General features: G+C 35.7%; 1 protein-coding gene across 4 annotated transcripts in view; it reads left to right on the forward strand.

The window, feature by feature from the left end:
* Positions 1 to 12,446, forward strand: part of CAB39L (calcium binding protein 39 like) — a 100,447-nt gene that overhangs the window by 63,016 nt on the left and 24,985 nt on the right. The gene's annotated exons all lie outside the window — the stretch shown is intronic.

The following is a 12,446-nucleotide window of genomic DNA, read 5'->3' on the forward strand; positions in this document are numbered from 1 at the left end:
TCCTTCTCTATTCCTCAGTCCCATTGCCCAAAGACAACCACTTTCATCTTTTTTATTTGTTCATCTGGTATTTACCTCTATATTATCAATAATGGGCTTTTACTAACTTCTGATTTACCAATTTTAAAAAATATCTTTTAACTTTCTCATAGACTAGATGACAATTTAGTATTTCCACCACCACTGTTACTCCATTTTCCTTCTCTTAACCCTCCCAATATACTTTATCACAATTTTTAATTTTATTAGTCACATTTATATTATTATAGCTATGTAATTATTATTCATTGTTGAACAAAGTAGTGTACTATAATTACTTTGTTTTTTAGTACAAAATATTGTTTTTACTGAGAGTTAAGTCTTTCAGTTCTGGAAAGGGAAATATACTTGTATCATGTATTAGTTAGGGTAGGCTAAACTTATAACAAACCTTAAGCTTTATAACAAATGGACCCCAAAATAGAGTGGCCAACTACAAGATAAATTTATTTCTCACATAATAGAGAAGAACAGATGTTCTAGGTCAGCAGGGGTTCCTTCAACATGTGGTTCCTAAGATCACTTTGTTGATTGCCATTTCAGCCCACAAGAAGGCAAAAGTACTTGGGAGAATTTATGAGCCAGGCCTGGAAATGGCTTCCATTACTCGCACTCACATTCCATTTGAGAGCACTTAGTCACTTGACCTCTTAATTCTTAAGGAAACCTAGAAATGTAGTTAGTGCCCAGGAAGAAGAGGAGAAAGGATTTCTGTGGACAGTTAACATTCTCTGCCACATACTGTTTCTTTGAAAATTTATTCCCTTCTATATTCTCTGTTCTCACTTTCTCGTTCTCCTGTTAGTCAAAGTTAAATCTCTGGGGTTGATTTCATATCTCTTCTATTTTCTGTTTCTTTGTCTTTTTGTTTTACTTGTCAGAAGATGTTCTTTTTTTTTTTAACATCTTTATTAGAGTATAATTGCTTTACAATGGTGTGTTAGTTTCTGCTTTATAACAAAGTGAATCAGCTATACATATATATATCCCCATATCTCCTCCCTCTTTCGTCTCCCTCCCACCCTCCCTATCCCACCCCTCTAGGTGGTCACGAAGCACCGGGCTGATTTCCCTGTACTATGTGGCTGCTTCTCACTAGCTATCTATTTTACATTTGGTAGTATATGTAAGTCCATGCCACTCTCTCACTTCATCCCAGCTTACCCAGGAGATGTTCTTAATTGTATCTTCCATTGAAGATAAACTCTACTGAATTCTCCTTTCAGCGACCCTATTTTTAATTTATAAGAGCTCTTTTTTTGCTCTCTGATTTTTCCTGTTTCTTGTCTCTTCCACTTCTTAGCTCTGCGACTTTGGGCAAGTCACTGCACTTTTCCAAGCCTCAGTTTTCTTATCTATAAAATTTGTAATATTACCTTTGCGCTAAAATAATGTTGCATTATATGCCTTAAACTATGCATTGTCAGACCGACCTGTGTGTTCAGTCAGGGTTCTGCTATTTACTTGCTAAGACCTTGGGTAAGTTACCTAGCTTCCTTAAGTCTTGATTTCCTCATTGTAATATGAAGACAATAATAAAACCTACTTCAGTATGTCATTTTGAGTCTTTACTGAGGTAGTTCTCGCAGAGCATAGCACCAAGCACATGGTACTCAGTACTCAGTAACTACTAGTCTAAAAAATTATTATCCCTATCCCTCTTAAGAGCTGCAGTTCACATTGAGATATATGTGCAATTTTAAACAAATACAATTAAGACCATACCCTAGTGTCAGAATAATACTATAAAGGGAAGTGTTTGTTTCTAGCTCAGATAAGATCTACAAAATGTAATGGGTTATGATCTGCCCAGCTGGTCATTGGTGGATAAGGCTGGAATGATCAATTTGTACCCCCTTCTGGAGATTCTAAAATGTTAAGCCTAAGCATTTGACATTATCCTGTAGGAAATGGGGAGTCATTGGAGAGTTTGGGAAGAAGAATATCAGATTTGTGTTTCAGGAAGTGAAGATAAATTAATAATCATTTAAAGTTAGTTTGTAAATAAATGATCCCTTGAGAATGCTAAAATGTGTTGTCCTAAAAATATATTGGAGAGCCTGTCAGCTGATGTGGAAGAGAAGTTGTGTGGATGTTCTAAAACAGTATCTTCCACCATGGGGTCGTTATGTGAAGGATACACGCAACTCCACGGACTTCATTCCTGGAGTGGGAATTATTTGTTTGGAGGATCTCCTTCATGTAGCTGCTGTCACTGAATAGCAGTCAGGGGATGGCAACTGCCTTGTATTTATTTTGTCAAAGAGCTGCACCAGATACAAGTGGCTCTGCTAAAGATATGAATTTAGTGTCTTCTTACCAAGGAAATTATAAACACATGAAAATTATTACTGTTAAGCTTTAAGAATTCAGATAAAAGCAATCCAATAAATTATAAAGTATGGTTGTAGGGTAATTTTTTCATTCCTTTTATATATGATAGAATATATATACATTTTATACATTGACACATTATATATGCTTTGTGGAAGATGTGAAAATTTAGCGTAATGGGATATTTATTTTTTAAATTAAGTTGGTGAAGAATTACAACTTATATTGGAGAATATAACTTTATTTTCCCTTTCTAGAAATAACGAGACAAGATAAACAACTAATTCTAATTGTTATTCATTAATAATTTATCTGCTGGAACATATTACAGATCTGTAGTGAGCCTTTTTTATTTGTGATGTGCACAGGATTCATTAATGTGTAATTGTCCCCTATATTTCTCCCACCCCTTCTCCTTTTTCAGTAGAGAGAGTTGAGAAAAAAACCTAGTGATAGGAAGCCAGGCAGGGGAATTAGACTAAGCTAGAAGGTTATGTCCACTGGCACAAACAAGACTTAGAGATGAGGAGGAAGGAATCAGAGGGAGAAAACCCACTAATATCAGGAGAGGGTTTTGGAGGTTTACTAGTGGGAGGCTCCAAAGTAGCTGCAGAGTAAATTAGAGGAGGGAAGGGAGTTTGAGAAGTGGTGCTGTAAGTTATAAATCAATAATTTTGAGAGACAAATGATAAAGGTTGGAATCTCTTTTAATAACTTTTTCCTACTAGATTATATTTATTTATATGTGATTCTATAAAACATGTGGGGCATTGGCACTTTTGCAATTATGATTACATATAAAATTTACTGAGTATGAATAATCAGTATATCTTTATTTTATCTTTAATTATTTGAAAATGTGTCTCTGTCCTATTTGGTGGTGAACTTTATGATGAATTCAAATGACTACTATTCTTTTACAAATTAGTTGTTGCAAAAGATCACTCAGTTTCTGAACAAACTATTAAATTGATGTAAGTAGAAATTTTCCTTATATTTCAAATATGAACTCTTCTATTCATTAATCACCTGTATTTACCAGGAATCCTATTATAATGGATAATTTATAATAATTATATGTCATTTTTTCTGTATTTAAGAAAAAACTTAGCTTTCATTTATTTTCAATATGTGGAAAAAGTAATTTTGAGTCATTTAATTTAAAAAACACTTTCTCAAAAAAAAAAAAACACTTTCTCAATATACAGATTTCTAAGACTCCATTTTCATGTAATTATAGCACACAATAGAAAAATAGGAATTGTTTATTTTAAGCATAACTCCCTCAAATCTGATTCATCAGGAAAGTTTTATAAACCGTCTTTCCATATCTTCTGAAAAGTTAATAATTAGATTAGTTTGTAAGGCTAAAACTGCTTATTAGTTCATTTATTAGGGGTCTACAATAATAATAGCACTAATAATAGTAAGTATAGTAATTGTAGTAGTTAACATAGTACTTAGTATATGTCAGGCCCTGCTTTGTATTTATATAATAGTCCTGTGGATAGTTATTGTTGTTTTTGTTGTTGTTATTTTTATTATACCTATTTTATAGAAGAGGATACTGCAGCCCAGAGAGGTTAAGTAACTTGTCCAAAGTCACATAGCCGGTATACTTTAAACTCTAGTAGTCTGACTCCAAAATCTGTGCTCTCAGAACAATATCCAGCTTTCCAGTCTTCAAGCAGTTATAGTCTACAGTGAGCAGAGATAACTCATTACAACTCATTGTTGTTTCTTTACCAGTTTATTCTGTGGGTGCACAGATGAAGAAGTCATCACCTCTGCTTGAGATGTCAAAAATGAAGCAGGTCTTAAAGTAGAAAATTTCCAAATAGACACAGAGAGTAGAAGGATTAGGTACCTCCCATGCAAAGCCACAGAGGCATCAAATTGCACAATGTGTTTGGAGGATGACAAGAATTCTGATGCAGCTGGAACCTAGTGTGAATGGAAAGTAGGGATGAGGATAAAGCTGGAAGGGCTAAGACCAAGTTATGAAGAGTCTTTCATAAGTCTTTCAGTCCTACCAAGGAGTCTAAATTTTATTCTAAAGGCAACATGGAGCCATCCAGGGACTAGATGTGATGAGTTCTGGTGGCAGTATAGAAAATGGCTTGGAGAATTGGGGGTCTGAGATTCCAGCTTGGAAGAGTCCAAGCAAGGGATAATTAGGGCCAGAACTTTAGTGGTGATATTGGGGATGAAGAGGAGTAGATATTTTTATTTATTTATTTTCTTTTTTTTATCGTTATTGGAGTATAATTGCTTTATAATGTTGTGTAAGAGTAGATATTTTTAAAACATTTTATTTTTTCTGATTCAAAGTAATACATGTTTATTATTTAAAAATTCAGACATTTTAACACAATATTGTAATTCAACTATACTTCAATACAAATAAATTTTAAAAATTCAAACATTTTAGAAATCTATAATATAGAAAGGGAGTGCATACCGTAATCCTTCCCAAAGAAACCATTATCAACAATTTGGTGATGACTTCTCTGGTTTTTATCCTATATTATAATGATTCTTCTTTTATTTTTTAACCCAAACTTTAAACTCATTGCCTCACATCCTGTTTTATAGATACCATTTATTGAGTGTTTGCTGTGTGCCAGGCATTACATTCAACGTCTTATGTTATTTCATTTAATCCTTCTAACAATACTATGAGGACTAGGTATTATCCTTACCATTTTACAGATGAGGAAACTGAAACTTAGAGTAAGACTATTGCTCAAGGTTATAAATACAGCTAATAAGTAACAGAGCCAATTTTTCAATCCAGATCTGATTCTAAATCCCATCTTCTTAACCATTAATACGTCCTTAATAAGATTTGAAGCCCTTGAGATAAGAAGGGAGAGGTAATTATAGAAGACCCTGAGGACAGAGTAGACAAGAAGCCCTGAACGGAACCAGCTTTACCCATTACCATTTTCTAGGTTAGCTAGAGGTTTAGCTCTTTGTTAAAAATCAGCATTTTTACTGAATTATCTCTTGTAAAGTTGCTTGAAAACTGGGGACATAATTTGATTGGTGCATTCAGATATCAAACAGTGATGTCATTTAGGTAAACAAATGGGACCTAATTAAACTTAAAAGCTTTTGCACAGCAAAGGAAACCATAAACAAGACAAAAGACAACCTTCAGAATGGGAGAAAATATTTGCAAACAAAGCAACTGGCAAAGGATTAATCTCCAAAATATACAAACAGCTCATGCAGTTCAATACCAAAAAAACAAACAACCCAGTCAAAAAATGGGCAGAAGAGCTAAATAGACATTTCTCCAAAGAAGACATACAGATGGCCAACAAACACATGAAAAGATGCTCAATATCACTAATTATTAGAGAAATGCAAATCAAAACTACAATGAAGTATCACCTCACACCAGCCAGAATGGCATCATCAAAAAATCTACAAACAATAATTGCTGCAGAGGGTGTGGAGAAAAGGGAACCCTATTGCACTGTTGGTGGGAATGTAAATCGATAACAGCCACTGTGGAGAATAGTACGGAGGTTCCTTAAAAAATTAAAAATAGAACTATCATGTGATGCAGCAATTCTACTACTGGGTATATATCCAGAGAAAACCATAATTCAAAAAGACACATGCACCCCAGTGTTCATTGCAGCACTGTTTACAATAGCCAGGTCATGGAAACAACCTAAATGTCCATCCACAGAGGAATGGATAAAGAAGATGTGGTACATACATACAATGGAATATTACTCAGCCATAAAAAGGAATGAAATTGGGTCATCTGTAGGGATGTGGATGGACCTAGAGTCTGTCATACAGAGTGAAGTAAGTCAGAAAGAGGAAAACAAATATTGTATATTAACGCATATATGTAGAATATGAAAAGATTGGTATAGACAATCTTATTTACAAAGCAGAAATAGAGACACATGCGTAGAGAACAAACATATGGATACCAAGGGGGCAAAGGGGGTGTGGATGAATTGGGAGATTGGGATTGACATATATACACTATTGATACTATGTATAAAATAGATAACTAATGAGAACCTACTGTGTAGCACAGGGAAGTCTACTCAATGCTCTCTGGTGACCTAAATGGGAAGGAAATCCAAAAAGGAGAGGATATATGTATATGTATAGCTGATTCACTTTGCTGTACAGTAGAAAGTAACACAACATTGTAAAGCAACTATACGCCAATAAAAATCTAAAAAATAGGGGCTTCCCTGGTGGCGCAGTGGTTGAGAGTCCGCCTGCCAATGCAGGGGCCGCAGGTTCGTGCCCCGGTCTGGGAGGATCCCACGTGCCGCGGAGCGGCTGGGCCCGTGAACCAGGGCCGCTGGGCCTGCGCGTCTGGAGCCTGTTGCTCCGCGACGAGAGAGGCCACAGCAGTGAGAGGCCCACGTACCGCAAAAAAAAAAAAAAAAATCTAAAAAATAAAAAAAAAGAAAAGAAATGCAAAAAAAAAGAAGATTAGACAGTGGAGTCAGATGATGACTATGGCTCAAGATGGAGGTCAGCATTATTCTGTTAGTTGAATTGCTCTTTGAAATTACCTCAATTCTTTAAACATGTTAGTAAGAACATGTCTCAACAGAACTAAGTGCTTTGCCACTACTATATATTAAATGATAACTAAAAAGAAACTCCTGTGCAGCACAGGGAACTTTACTCAACACTCTGTAATGACCTATGTGGGAAGAGAATCTAAAAAGGAGTGGTTATATGTGTATGTATAACTGATTCACTTTGCTGTACCACAGAAACTAACAACACTGTAAATCAACTATACTCCAATAAAAATAATAATAAAAAAGAAAAAAAGACAGAAATCATAAAAGAAATGATGTCATTTAGGGATATGATAGTAACATGCTATACTGGACCTAAGTCTAACCATAAAGAATGTAAGACAGAAAGAAATTGATTCTTGTCCATCAAGGAGAATCATTTGGATATGGGATACAAAACACAGTAAAAGGATTTGGAACCCAAATTTTATGAAAAGATCATTAAAAAGGACTTTCTCACTTCAAACGAACTTTTCTCCTGGCCCACGCAAATGACATCTCAGGGTACTGAGAGAACTTGAGAGTGAGGTCATTAAACTGCTCTCAGTGATCCGTAAAGAACCATTGCCCGTGGAAGATTTTCCAGAAGTCCAATATTAAAATAATAAATTTCTCCTAATAATCTTATTTGTAAAAATTTTATTGCAAAAATTTTCAACCATATACAAAACAAGACAGTGCAAAGAAATCCCATGTACTCATCTCCTAGCCTTAACAACCGTCAGTGTTTTGCTGTGTTAATTTCATCTGTCTTCCCAACACCTCTTCCCTTGTTTTTTCTTTTTTTTTTTCTTTGACTGGAGTATTTTAAAGCAAATCTCAAATCTCATGTAATATCATCATATCAACCCTAAACACATCAATACGCATCTCAAAAATAAGAATTTTTACATAACTACAATGTAATTTTGCACTTAAAAATTAATAATAATTCATTAATAACTAATACCCAGTCCATACTCAAATTTCCTTGATTGCCCCCCCAAATTTTAGTTGGTTTGTTCAAACAAGAATTCTAATAAGGTCCACTTATTGTATTTGCTTATAATGTCACTTAAGTCTTTTTTAAGTCCCTTTTCATTTAAAACAGCACCTTCTCCCATGTTTATGCCATTGACTTGTTGAAAAACTGAATCAGTTATCCTACATAATTTCCTTTATTCTAGGTTTGTCAGATTGCTTCACTGGAGGTTATATTTAAAGGCTTGATTAGATTCAGATTCAGTTTTATTATGGCAGTCATATTTTGTAAGTGGTGCTGTGTAGTTTGTGTTTCATCACATCAGGAGACATACATTTAGTAATGCTAAGACTGAGCAATGAGTTCAGATGGTGGCAGCCTAATCCATTATAAAGTTCCCCATCAACTACACTTAATTGTTTTATCATCCACTGATGAACATTGCCTGATTCCGTCATTTCCTTAGGGGTTACAAAAAGGTGATTTTCTAACTTTATTATTCCTTATGTATTTATTGACTGGACTAGTTTTATAGAGAATAACTTTCCCTCTTCCACCACAATTTAACTAGTCTGAAGTACAGTCCATACTGGAGAGGAAGAATAAATGCCTAATTCTTTCCCTTCAATTATCAGTTTAGAAAGTATTAAATTGTTAACCTAGGAACTTCCATTGGTGTCCATTTATTTATCTCTCTCTTTCCCCCTGTCTTTCTCCCTCTCCCCCTTGTTCCTCTCTTCTTCTCTCCTCCTCCTCCTCACCCCTGTATCCCTGTAGTATCATTATGAACTAGTGGACTTAGTGTTTTTTCATACATCTTATATAGTCGTACTTAAAAAAATTTTTTTTTTTTGCGGTACGCGGGCCTCTCGCTGTTGTGGCCTCTCCCGTTGCGGAGCACAGGCTCCGGACGCGCAGGCTCAGCGGCCATGGCTCACGGGCCCAGCCGCTCCGCGGCATGTGGAATCTTCCCGGACCGGGGCAAGAACCCGTGTCCCCTGCATCGGCAGGTGGACTCTCAACCACTGCATCACCAGGGAAGCCCCTAAAAACTTTTTTTGATGCTTGATTATCTGTCTGTGGCCTCTTCAAGTTGACCTATGTCCTTTTGATATCACTCCCATTAGTTTGTGAGAGTTTCCTTGCTTTCTGGCCCATCTTGTACATTTTCTAATACAGACCTGGAATTAGCCATCTCTACCAAGGACTCTTTCTCGTTTTAGTTAGAAATGGTTCTTAGGGACTATAATCTGGATGCTAGGGATGCTCATTGACATTGGATTGTTACTGCTTCTAGACCTTTTCAGTGGACAGAGTTAGCTCACTATTTTTAAAGTAAGCAAATGTTTCTAGGTTAGAAGCAAAACTTCTTGATTATATTGAGGAGGCCAAGTGTTTGCTGAATGGCATTTTACAAAACTTTTCCTAGTGCTGGCTGACGTTGTTTCTTCCATCAGTAACAACAAAAGTCATTTTTCTCCTTACATAATATAATCTGTGTTCTTAAATTGAGATATTCTTGCACAAGATCTTTCTTCTAACCATTTTTTGTGTAATGTTTACTGTAGCTCACTGCTAGATGAGATCATTTCTCTTACACTTTGGCTTTTATTAAATTTGAAACAGATCTTACACACTGTTATTATTTGAATAAGCATGCATAAAAGTAGTGTGCATTCTGCACAATGACACAGTTAATTATATAGTCTGGACTATATGATCCAAACTGCAAATCAGTAGGAAGATATGATGCAATTCTATAAAATAGTGATTCAACATTCATTGGATTAACCTTTATCAGCAACCTGCCATTAAGTTAATTGTTATGGAGAACATAGTGATTTGTCGTGGTCTTTTGTCCTTGAGACACTTATCCACAAGTAGAATAAAATAGATGAGGTAAATATTGATTCTTTTTTTTTTTTTTTTTTTTTTGCGGTACACGGGCCTCTCACTGTTGTGGCCTCTCCCGTTGCGGAGCACAGCCTCCGGACGCGCAGGCTCAGCGGCCATGGCTCACGGGCCCAGCCGCTCCGCGGCACGTGGGATCTTCCCGGACCAGGGCACGAACCCGTGTCCCCTGCATCGGCAGGCGGACTCTCAACCACTGCGCCACCAGGGAAGCCCAAATATTGATTCTTTACCAAACCTAAGTATATTAATTGTTCTTGGAATTTGAAACTTAAGGTAGGCTTAACTTATGGAGCACTTCTTTATATAGTAGGCAATAAACTATCAAAAGTCAATATCCTAGAGGGTAGTCAGGTTGAAATGATGTATGTGAATTATAAATTCCTTAAAGGTACTGAGGAAAATTAGGACTTTCCTTATATATCCCAATATATTCCTAACTTTAAGAAGTTGTCATCTCAGAGAAATGACAGTTCCACTCTTGGGCACAAACTACTAGGATGGGATGACAAGTGTTCTGACCTAGAGTAGCATCTTTTAAAATATTCTCTTGGTTCTCAAGAATAGTCAGTGCATCACAGATGGTTCCAATAAACTTCACCAAATGAAAGAAAAAAGAGAACTAATTATACACAAAAGTTGGAGTAGAAACCTTTTTTATAGATAGTTTCAGTTTGACAATTGAATTAAGAAATGAGAAAACATTGGCTAGAGATCATACAGCTTTTTCTCTAAGCCAAAGTTTGTGTCTCATTAGAGTCCTCTAGTATTAAGAATTTTAATCAGAGTTTGAAGTTTATTAAATTCATTATATGCCTTTGTGAAAAGCATTATCCTAGGCACTCTTCGGAGACTGGGGTAGGGATGGGGGAAGGTAACAGTAAATAAGACATAGGCACCATATGGAGGAGAGGAGAAGGTAACAGGATAAGTAAAACATATCCTTAGCAATTAAGTTGTTTGTAATGAGGTAAAGAAAACAGATTTATAACAATTAATTGCAATGTACTATAGTGTAGAATGAGAAAAGTGCTGAAGTAGAATTACAGACAAGCTGTTGTAGGAGTATGAAGGAAGGGGAGAGTGATTCTGAATGGTAGGTGATTGGAAACACTTCAAGGAGGAGGTGGCATTTGAACTAAGTCTTGAAAGACGAGAGAGAATCTTAGAGATGGAAACTTAAGGAGAAGGGCATTCTAGGTTGAGAGAATGGCATACCCCAAGGAATTAAGGAATGTGATGAGAGATGAAATTGAAAAGTTAAGTTTAAAGCAAAATTATGAAAGTCCATAAATATCTTACTAATAAGTCTGGATTTTAATTGTCTGCCCCTTAGGTTCTTTCTCTAGGTCAACAGTCTTCATTTTATATTCTCCTAAGTACTCTATTAATAAATGATAGTGTTTTTCTCCTTCACATTTCAGAAAACGTACCCATCTTTATAACATCTTTAATAAAAACCCACCTTATAACTCTTCCATGCATGCCAATAAGCTGATTTTCAAATTCTTCTGATAAGAGAAATTGCTAACACTATAAATTGGCATTTTTTAATATTCTGCAAAGAATAGTGCCTATCTGAATATATTAACATTTAATGTCAATATGAGTTTTTCAGGGAATATTCAGATGATATTTGTGAATATTATTCCACATAAAAATGGGGGAAAAATGGATAAATACCACACTGGTTTAATGAATTCTCTCAAATACCTTTCTTTGCTATTTTCCCTACTGTATTTATAAATTTGATGTTACAAAGTAGCCTGTTTCCTAAATTGTGGGAAAGAGATTTTATTCTTGATTCTGAATTTCATGTAAATATTATTTTATTATTCTTGAATCCTCAATTTCCCTCACCCCAAATTTATTCCTCACCCTACCCCAACTACAACATGTACAAGTTTTGTTGACTCTTCCCCTGAATAATATGCATGACCTACCCACAGTCCTCTATTCTACTACTATTCTACCCCAATCCAAGTCCCCATCATCTCTAGCTGGGCTTTTGTTCCTCCTAATAGCTAGTCTCCCTGCTTCCACTCTAGCTCCCCAGCTCATTCTTCCCTGTTTTACAAGATTCTCCACAGGTAGCCAGAGTGATCTTTTTTAAAGCATATGACAGACTGTGTTAATTGCTTTCTTTAAACTATCCAAAGGCTTCCTATCACACTTAAAAATGAAACTCCTTACCTTGGTTTACAAAGCTGCTGGTTCTTTCCTTGGAGCCTTTGCAGTTAGTTCCCTTTGCCTGAATGCTTTGCCTCTTCCCTGACCACTCAGTCTAAAGTAAAGCAAATTAAGTATACTCTATAGTATACCTATTTTATTGTCTTCAGTTTCACAGCACTGAAGTATATGAAATTATCTTTTCATTGTTTATAGTCTGTCTCCTCCCCCACCAGAAACATTTGCACTAAACTGTGAATGCTAGGAAGGCAGTGACCTTGTCTGCTTACTATTCTGTCCCCAACATCTGGAATAGTGCCAGGCACATTGTGGATATTTAGTGGGTATTGAAAGAATGGTGTTTGAATGAACTGTGACAAATGGTATCTATGCTTCCATTAACAGTAGTATTGAAATGGTCCTTTTGATACCATTAATATTATTTTGTTAATAAAACA

The sequence above is a fragment of the Globicephala melas genome, chromosome 18, assembly GCF_963455315.2.
Source record: "Globicephala melas chromosome 18, mGloMel1.2, whole genome shotgun sequence".
Classification (NCBI taxonomy): domain Eukaryota; kingdom Metazoa; phylum Chordata; class Mammalia; order Artiodactyla; family Delphinidae; genus Globicephala; species Globicephala melas.